The sequence below is a fragment of the Mus pahari genome, chromosome 21 (genome assembly GCF_900095145.1).
Source record: "Mus pahari chromosome 21, PAHARI_EIJ_v1.1, whole genome shotgun sequence".
NCBI classification, from domain to species: Eukaryota; Metazoa; Chordata; class Mammalia; order Rodentia; family Muridae; genus Mus; species Mus pahari.
Genome location: NC_034610.1, coordinates 44,387,751 through 44,398,136, shown reverse-complemented (window position 1 = coordinate 44,398,136; position 10,386 = coordinate 44,387,751).

Here is a 10,386-nt window from a genome sequence, read left to right as displayed (position 1 = left end):
TATGTAAGTACACTGTAGCTGTCTTCAGACACTCCAGAAGAGGGCGTCAGATCTTGTTACGGATGGCTATGAGCCACCATATGGTTGCTGGGATTTGAACTCTGGACCTTCGGAAGAGCACTCGGGTGCTCTTACCCACTGAGCCATCTCACCAGCCCCTGATGTTGTTTTTCTTATTGCAAACCCCTTCAGCTCCTTCAGTTCTTTCTCAAACTCCTCCCTTGGGAACCCTGTGCTTAGTCCAATGGTTGGGCGCAAGCATCTGCCTCTGTATTTGCTCTGGCAGAGCCACTCAGGAGACAGCTATATCAGCTCCTGTCAGCAAGCACTTCTTGGCATCCTCAATCGTGTCTGGGTTTGGTGACTATATGTGGATTGGATCCCCAAGTGGGGCAGTCTCTGCTCCACACTTTGTCTCCGTTCTTCCTCCCATGAGTATTCTCCCTTCTAAGAAGGACTGAAGTGTCCACACTTTGGTCTTCCTTCTTTTTGAGCATCATGTGGTCTGTGGAATGTATCTTGGGTATTCCGAGCTTTGGGGCTAATATCCACTTATCAGTGAGTGCACACCATGTGTGTTCTTTTGTGACTGGGTTACTTCACTCAGGATGATATTTTCTAGTTCCATCCATTTGCCTAAGAATTTCATGAAGTCATTGTTTCAATCTTTTTATTACACTGGTTGGATTTATTTGCATCCTTAGTTGGCTAGCTGTGAATAAGAGGAGGTGGGCCATGTGTGGAAAAGCTTGATATTCACCTGCCTTCCTCCTTTCTGTGCAGCAAACTGGGTATCCAAGGGCTGAGGACAGAGTCCCCAGATGCCCAGTGTCCTGTGCATTGTGGTAAGGTGTGGAAAGCTTTTTAACACAGTTCCCAATAGGAATATCTCTTCCCAGGCCATCATGTACCATGCGAAGGGGGAAATTGATGTTCAATGCTTTTTCCAGTCACTCTTCCTTAGGGAAGCCCTCCTGACACTTCACAGACCCTTTGGACTCTACAGAAGCTTTGCTGAGACAACCTGACTCTCTCCTGGTCTCTCTTATCATCTGGAGAAGTACAATCGCTGCTTACAGCCTCCTTGTGGACATTCACAAGGACAGCCAACTCAGTGTGCCTGAACACAGATCCACAACTGCGTCTCTCTGCTCCCTTCCTCAGCACGTTACCTGTCTCAGTAGATGATAGCAATGCCTGCAAACCCTTACACCAAACCCTCGATGTGGCTCTGCTCCACCTCCCCGGAGGCGGTCTATGCGCCTTCACTGGATGCTTCACCCTCCGTGGTCTCCCAGCCTCAAGTATTTATTCAGGTTTCAGTCCCCATTGCTTCTGTTTCCCGATCTGTCCTTTCACTAGTCCACCTATTTCAGGTCAAACGTTTGTTAGGAATTGCCAGAGTCCCCAAGAGGATTTTCCTCACCTACCACACAGCCAGTTCAATCCAGTTCACAGTTGGTTCTGGCCCCTCCCCTTGCCTCACAGAATTCTGCCTGTCTAGAACTGTTATAAGAAGCACCCTGCACTGCAGTCTCTGCCTGGACACTTCCCGCTCCTTCATCCCACCATCACCTTCCTTCATTTCCCGAAAACATGGGACTTCCTCAGTACACCCTTCTTCTGCTTAATTTCATGGCAACTCCAGCTATAAAGTTTATGGCATCGGCATCATTGGTTGGACATCGTCTACCCTTGAAGACCCGTGTTACTCTCGGAAATCTGGGGGTTTATTTACCAACTAACATGCCATGAACATGGTATGAACACATGCTAGAAATAGTTGATACGAAGAATGTTTAAATAAATGAATAGCTTTACATATTGCTCCATTCATCCTGTGGTTCTCAAGTTTAGAAATAAAAATAAAACCATCACAATTATTACATAAAAAGAAATAATGAATTTCAATTTTAGTTATTTCTGCTAGTTGGATATTTTACTATAAGCAAATTGTGTGATGTATGAAATAGTTTGTAACCATGCATATTTTACCATCTCATGAATACATTTTTATATAATTAAAATGAAGTTTTGAAATGGCAGCAAACAAAATGCAATTAAAATTATTAACTGTAGCTTGAGTTTATTAGCATGAAAAATATTTGTAAAAACATAAAATATTAGAGATAGCACTGCAGCTGTCACATACTTTAGCACCTACTAAGTATAGGAGGGCATAGTTTTGAAATCACAGAGATAATACAAAGCTCACTTTATGTTTTCTTCTTCACATTATTGGAAAATATTTTGAAATCAGTATTTTGTATAAAAACGTCTAGATGTATAATTTTAATAAATTTATCTGCCCAATTTTACTGTTTATTTTCTTTTCGGTTTGGATACAAACCAGCAGGGGTATGAACTTAGCTCTTTCCTCCTGGGATTCAAGAACACACTATTCAAATTGAGTCGGCATATCCATATGTAAATGGACTGTTCAGGCAGAGGGCGTGAATGTTCGTTTTGGCTTCAGCCCTTGAGACTGGACACATATCAAGACTTCTTTAGTGTTGTTACTCTTAATTATTAGTTCTGGTAAAAATTAAGGAATAGTGTTATTCTTGTTTGAAATCCCTCAGACCGACCAGTCGTTTCAAAAATAAAATTGAAGATTTGATCAATGACCATTTTAAGTATGAAAGTTAAAAATTAATTTCTAGGCCAGGGAGATGGATTCAGGTACAAGAAATGGAATTCAATCGTCCCCCTGCACCCCCCAATTTCTTTCCTACTTCAATGCCAGGAAGGCGTGCCAGCCTGCCTGTGAGACTCTGTTTATAAGGTGGAGCCAGGAATGTCCTGAGAATGCTGAGTAGGGTCCTCCCCTGTGTGCAACTGAGAGACTCTGTCTCAATAAACAGGGCAGAGAGCAGTGAGAGAAACATGGGACATCAACCCTGGGCTCCCACTAGCATCCCTCTGTGATGATTCGCTTAAATCACCAACTCGTCACAGTCTAGAATCATCAGGGAAGGGAGCAGGAAGAGAGCTTCATTGAGGGATCACCTACCTCAGGCTGACTTGTGGGTGTCTTGGGGAATTGTCTTGATGACCTTAACTGATGTGGGAAGGCACAACAGAAGGAAGTGTGGGCGACACCTTCTAGTGGTGGCCCAGATGAAGGGACGTGGAGGAAGGAAGGCCTTTTGACATTTTGCTTCCCTGAGTTTGCTTCTCCAGCGAACCCTGATCAATGCAAGGTAGAGTTTAGGAAAGCGCGGTGTGTTTTTCAGGAGGGAATCTAAATTTAAAAGTGTGGATTGTCACGTCTCCTCTACTCGCATCTACTCTCTTTTCTCCACACGTTACACACACAAGCTGCTGCCCTGCTGGTGGTCAACCATGCGCTGAGCGCTCAGATATGACTGCACAGTGGTGGAGGGCTGTGGCTAGAGCACCTGTCATAGGCATAGAAAATGTAATGCGGCTTTCTTACCTGGTCCAAGCAATAAAATTCCAGCAAATATGTCACACGTGCAAATTATTTTACATTGCTTCTCTGACCACACATAGTCCTCATAGTAATACAAGAGATCATTTATTTTCAAAACCTGACCCTAGTTTCCCAAAATAGTAATTTGTCAAAAGTTATCACCCACTGTGACTTAAAACAGTAGTATCCCAAAATTCTCACATGATCTATTTAATATAGAATCCCTTTACCCTTTAGTAAAATATACCTGAATTTAGTGTCTGTCATATTACTTTCTGACACATATGATATATATATATATATATATGTATATATATATGTATATATGATATCTATGTATATCTATGAATCTATCTATCTATCTATCTATGTCTCTATGTCAAGAAAACATAATCCCAATTGTGCATATGATACCATGAAGCTAGAATTAATATGTATCTTAGTCAGGGTTTCTATTCCTGCACAAACATCATGACCAAGAAGCAAGTTGGGGAGGAAAGGGTTTATTCAGCTTACATTTCCATACTGCTGTTGATCACCAAAGGATGCAGGACTGGAACTCAAGCAAGTCAGAAAACAGGAGCTGATGCAGAGGCCATGGAGGGATGTTCTTTACTGGCTTACTTCCCCTGGCTTACTCAGCCTGCTCTCTTATAGAATCCAAGACTACCAGCCCAGAGATGATCCCACCCACAAGGGGCCTCTCCTCCTTGATTACTAATTGAGAAAATGCCCCACAGTTAGATCTCATGGAGGCATTTCCTCAACTAAAGCTCCTTTCTCTGTGATAACTCCAGCTGTATCAAGTTGACACAAAACTAACCAGTACAATATGTAAAAGAGGAAATAGATAACTTCTAATTTACATTTGTTTGGTGTTAGTTTCATGTGTTATATAGATTAGGTTCTAGTCCCAGTTATACAACCAAACACTAATCTAGCTACTGCTTTGAGAATATTTGTCTATGCATTATAACTATTGCACATTCTAAGTTAAGTGGATTATTGCTTTGTTTTTCAAAAAAAAAATGGCCACCTCAGGGTGGATCATAAAATTATTCTTAATTTTTCTTTATTACATTTAGTTTGTGTGTGTGTGTGTGTGTGTGTGTGTGTGTGTGCCACCTCTGAGTGGGTCATAAAATCATTATTAATTTTTCTTTATTACATTTATTTTGTGTGTTTGTGAACCAGTAAGCTTAGAGGTCATCAAGCAGAATAAATACAAAAACAAGCAACAAAACAATCTCCAAATCAAAAATAAAAGACAAACAAACACTCCCTCAAAACAATGCTTACTTGTACAGTGTTACAATTGCTAAGGTCAAAGATGAGAAAATATCCTTGAGAAAACAGTTTATGAGGACAGAAAACACTTTACCAACATAGAGGCAAATGAACTTGTTGTGCCTGAATTTTGAGAACTCTCATAAGCATGAGAAGAATGGAGTGACAATCTGATGGTAAGAGGGGGGAAATCCAATAATCGTGCACACTGTGGAACAAGCCTCAAGACTGAAGGAGAAATAATCGCTCTTTCATGCAACCAAAAGTTGAGCAAGTTTTATCAAAAGCTGTCAGTAGTTACATAGCTAGAAACTTGAAGCAAGCTCTTCAGAGGGCAGGGAAATGATTCCCATAGCAAACTCTGACCAGAAGACGTGAAGGAGTACTATCAGGAAGGAAAAAGTAGGGGCAAAGCAAAGGTTTTATGTCTTTCATTACTAATGACTTCTAACATACAATTGCTTGTTTAAAATAATGGCAACTATGTACTAGATTATGTATGCTTATACGTATACATATTATAGTCATGGTTCTGTAGGAGCTTATCAATAAGCAAAAAGTGACTGGTAGCAATGATAGGAAAGATGGGAGGAAGAATTAGGAATACATCTTTATGAAGTATCTGTACCATCACCGTGGGACGGTGTTTGAAAATGGTTGGATATAAGTACACATTGGACACTCTACAAAGTGCAAAAAGAAGTTTGCTATTCCAAGAGAGAAAATGGCATGAAATAAAATGCTCAGTTTAAATCTCAACAGATAGAAAAGGAAGACAAAGTAAGAACAAAGAACAGGGTTCATGACGAGAAGTTGCCAGTAGTTGAGAGAGTCTTAACCTAGACACACTGGCAGTCACCTTACCCTTACACATTAATGAAAAGACATGTGCCAGAGGAGATAGGAAGCACACAGCCACAGCATCTGCCGTCTGTCAAGAGGTCATCATATCTCCAAAGACACGTAGAGGTTAAACACGAGCTGCAAAACAAATCCCATTAGCAACGTGTCTTCTGGTTGAGAACGAGGAACCTTGTCACAAATTAGGAACATCGGTATCCCATGACGAGTTGCTGGGTGCACCCGCATGAGCACTTGCACATTCTCTTTCTAGTCGTATGCTTTTGGATAAAGCTGGTGAACTTTTGAGGCTCAACTTATTAATTTGTACAGCGGTCAAACCTTGCCCACAGCACTGTGTGCTGTCGGTAAGGTGAATCATGTATGGCAGACGTTTAAAGGGTTGGGTTGGGTTTTGAGTTCTCAAATTACCTTTTAGTTTTCTTTAACTCGAAGGATAAAAGTTTCTGGCAGAATAAGGCCAAGCGAATGAGGCAGGTAGCAAGGCCTCATACCTAAAATCCATTCCACTTCCATGATATATCCTTTCATGATGTGAGATAAATATGCTGAGGAAAACACTCAAGGGCCATATAGGTCAATGAGCAGACTGTGTCAGCCATTTGTGAATACATGTCAGTTCATGAAGAGTGGGTGATATCTGCTCTTTCTAGAGAACACACCAGCCAATGCCTATGCTCTGTGCAACTGGATTAGACTTAGCCATCAAGATTTAGTAAACAGTCACTATACTTTGGACTTGAACTTTCTGTAAGTGTGAAGAAAGTAAAAGACCCAAAAGATAGCTATGGTCAAGTGTCAGGAGCAGTGGAAACACCACTGGAGTCATCTGCAGGATGAGGGCCACCCTACACAACATGCCTGTCCGAGGACAGCCAAAGTGTGACGCCTTTGCTTTCAACACAGACCCAGTGCTGAGCACCAAGTGATCCTGGGGCTGATGATATTAAGAGAGGCATTGCTCTCATGACTCAGTAAAGGTCATGAGTTCACTGGAGAAACAAAGGCAAGCTGGTGATATGAGCGACCAGGGACAGAGCCAGGAGAATGTGCTTGAAAGATGAAGGTGAGGAGTGCGATTGTGTGGGGCTGAGAGACGGTGCTAAGAGATGAAGGAGGAAACGAAAGGGCATGACCACGTTGGGAGGCTTAGAAAGCCAGGCTGTGAACAAAGGCCATGGACCAGTCCCTTCGCTCACGCAGGGCCAGCAAGCGCTCTCCAGGCTCAAGAGCCCTTGAAAGCACCATTCTGTCAGGCCAGGCTCAGCACCAAATGGACCGGCCCTGCTCTCTTCCACTTGAGTAGGTGCCACTTCTTGAAGGCTCAATTTTCTTGCTTCCATTCTTGAACTTTCAACATTGTTTTAACAAACACATTGCTTGTGCTTCCTTTATTTCCAGCAACAACTCTACTTTGAGCCCAAACAAATTTTTACTGATTCATCTTACTTGTATTACAAAGAGGACATCTTTCTTAACTCTCAGCCATCTCTCCAACAAACCAATAGAAAAGGTGAGACACAGTGTTTCTGAGGCTGGGGGATGCTGTCATTCAAAGACAAAACAAACCTGGACAGCAGTGTCGTACATTGAAACACTTTTATTCAGAACACAAGGCTGGTATTCTTAAGCTCCTTCAGCAAGAATCTCTACCAACTTTCGCGTTCTGCACACATGCCTGAATAATGTCTGCATGGCATATTGGTGGTACAGCCCCACTGGATCATCTTCAGTTGAGGGAGACAGTATCTAGGCTTTGAGTTTCCACCTCATATCAGCTCTCTAATGGATGCACTGCAAGTGTGAGGTATGACTTTGGTGATGTCCCTTTCTGTAGAATTACTGATTTTCCTGAGAACATTTTCACTATCTTGATGTTTTGTGACTAGACTACATGGAATTTTTGTTTTGCTAGCCATTGATTTCAGAAGAATCCTTCTTTATATAAAGTATTTTATAACTGACTCTGAGTTCTCTTTTTATTTCCTGTGGTAGGTGATACTTTTGAGTTACTGCAAAAGTTCTCTGTAGACTTTTTTTTTTTTTTTTTTTGTAGGCAGAACAATAAATAACAGAGTCTAGAAGAAAATCTAAGCCCTCTCTTGTTTTCTTATACATTCAAAAGCCCCTGGAGTGTATCCCTCTATTGTCAGTGACTTGTCCAATACAACCAGACTAACTTTCCATACAGCAGTACCATTTGGTCATGGAGACTGGCTCAAGAGTAGGACTCCCAAATTGACGGTGCAGGTGAGCCGCTCTGTTTTCTTGTCCAAGTTCTATATTCTATAATTCATCATAGATGTTGCGAGAGCAGGAAGTCTCGTCCCTTAGCCCAGACCCAGGATTCCTTGGAGCTTGTTGGAGATGCACTCCGGGCCCCACTGCAGGTCCACTGTGTCAGTCAGACTTTCACAGCTGTGACAAACACACAAGGGAAACGACTTGTCAAAAGACTGTTCTAGGCTCACGGTTTCAGTGGGGTTGCTTGAGGCTCTGTTACAGGCTTATGGTAAGAACATTGTATTGTCGGAATCGTGTGAAGCAGAGAGAAGGTAACGGAAAGAGACCAAAGGCCAAGATATTCTCAAAGCTACACAATCTTCTTCCAGTGAGGTCCGACCTTCCACAGTCCCACCATAGCTCAATAGTCTAATTTTGAATTTATGAAAGAATTAAAGCGTTTATTATATTATAGCTCTCGCGACTTAATCATCTTTGGATGTGCTTTCATAGACACACCAAGATTTATATGGAACTAATGCCCTAGGTATCGCTCATTCCAAGCAGGTTGAAAAATCCAGATCAACTGTAATCACTGAATCTGTGACTATTTTAATAAGAGCCCAGGTAGTTTGCACAGAAATTTTGGAAACATCATACTGAAAATCACATGAAATCAGTGATGTAATGCCAAAATTGGAAGCATAATCGCTACACTGTGATGGTTTGAATATGTTTGGTCCAGGGAGTGGTTCTATTTGTAGGTGTGGCCTTGTTGGAGTAGGTGTGGCCTTGTTGGAGTAGATATGGCCTTGTTGGAGGAAGTGTGTCACTATGGGAGTGGGCTTTGAGACCCTCCTCCTAGCTGCCTGGGAGTCTTCTGACTTCCTATGATGAAGATGTAGAACTCTCAGCTCCTCCAATGCTATGTCTGCCTGAATAAGGCCACACTCCCACCTTGATGATAATGGACTGAACCTCTGAACCTGTAATCCAGCCCCAATGAAATATTGTCCTTATATGAGTTCTTGGTCAAGGTGTCTCTTCACAGCAATGGAAACCATAACTAAGACATGCATCTTGGTTGACTCACTATAAATTTATGGAGTAGTAGTTGTAGGGTGTAAAATAGGTGTTATTCAGGGGGAAATGATAATCCATTGTTTTGATAAACAATGAATCAAAAAGTGTATTTTAAAGGATTCAAGATGTGTTGGTTTTACTTTACAGTTTAAATCTCCACTACAACATTTCCCAGAGAGTCAGAGACTTCTGCCATTGAGAGTGTTAAGGGATTGGAAGTCTCCAGGACATTGTTTAGAATAGGGATTAACAAAATGTGCTGTATACTGAGACAATTTAACCAGCTGTGGCTTTCTATACTGACCATGAACCGAGAGCAGCTTTTGTACACATTAAGTGGTACTAAGAGATATTTTATGAAATATAAGTTACATGAAATTCAAACTTCAATCTAAAGACATCAAACTTTAGGGTAACACAGTCAGAATTTTTAGCTTACATGTCACCTAAGGTTGCCATCATATGCTAACAGCAGAGTTGAACAGTTGAGATGGTAGCTACATGGCTTTCTAAGACAAAAATTATTATCTAGCAAAAAATGTATACATACCCTGCTGTTGACATGGTATTGATTCCTCATGTAGAAAACTGATATCAACATTATTATTTCTTTTTCTGTTAGTGCAGGTAAATAAATGTAATAACACAATCAATGCTTTTGCCCTTATTGATGTTATAAGGGCAATATAAAAATCATGCAGTAGGTTTAACAAAATATAATAAAATTCTTCCTCTGAGGATAATTATATTGATTTTTAGAGTTCAAAAAGTTATGAAATTTAGACTTGACAGCAAATTTATGCAATATCTTGGTATTACAATTTTTGCTAAGTGTAATTTCAGCTGGCTAATCTATAATGCCACTTCTTAATACTTTCGATCTCAAAAGTATGATCTTAAAAATGATCTTAAAAATTGTACCAAATCAAAGGAGCTCTTATTTTTGTGGGTCATATGCATCAACATTTTTTAGTAATAATTGAAATAGAGAACTTCTAAAGATATGTAATAATTAATGCTTTAAAAATAAAGATCCCTTTCATATTAATATTAATAATGTGTGCTTTGTGATGAATAGCTTTACTTTCTGAGGGATACTGCTCCTGTTTCTTGGCAAATGTCTGAAAGGTCTGAAGACTCTCCAGGATTCTCTATTTCATGCACTGAAAACTGTTCTTTTGTTACTGAAAACATGTGCGTAATCTAATACTGCATAACACACACACACACACACACACACACACACACGCACACACACGCACACACACGCGCACACACACGCGCACACACACGCACACACACGCACACACACACACCCACACACGCACACACGCACACGCACACACGCACACATGCATGCACACGTGCACACACGCGTACACACGCGCACACACACGCACACACACGCGCACACACGCGCACACACACGCACACACGCACACACATGCGCGCACACGCGCACACACACGCACACACGCACACATGCACACATGCAC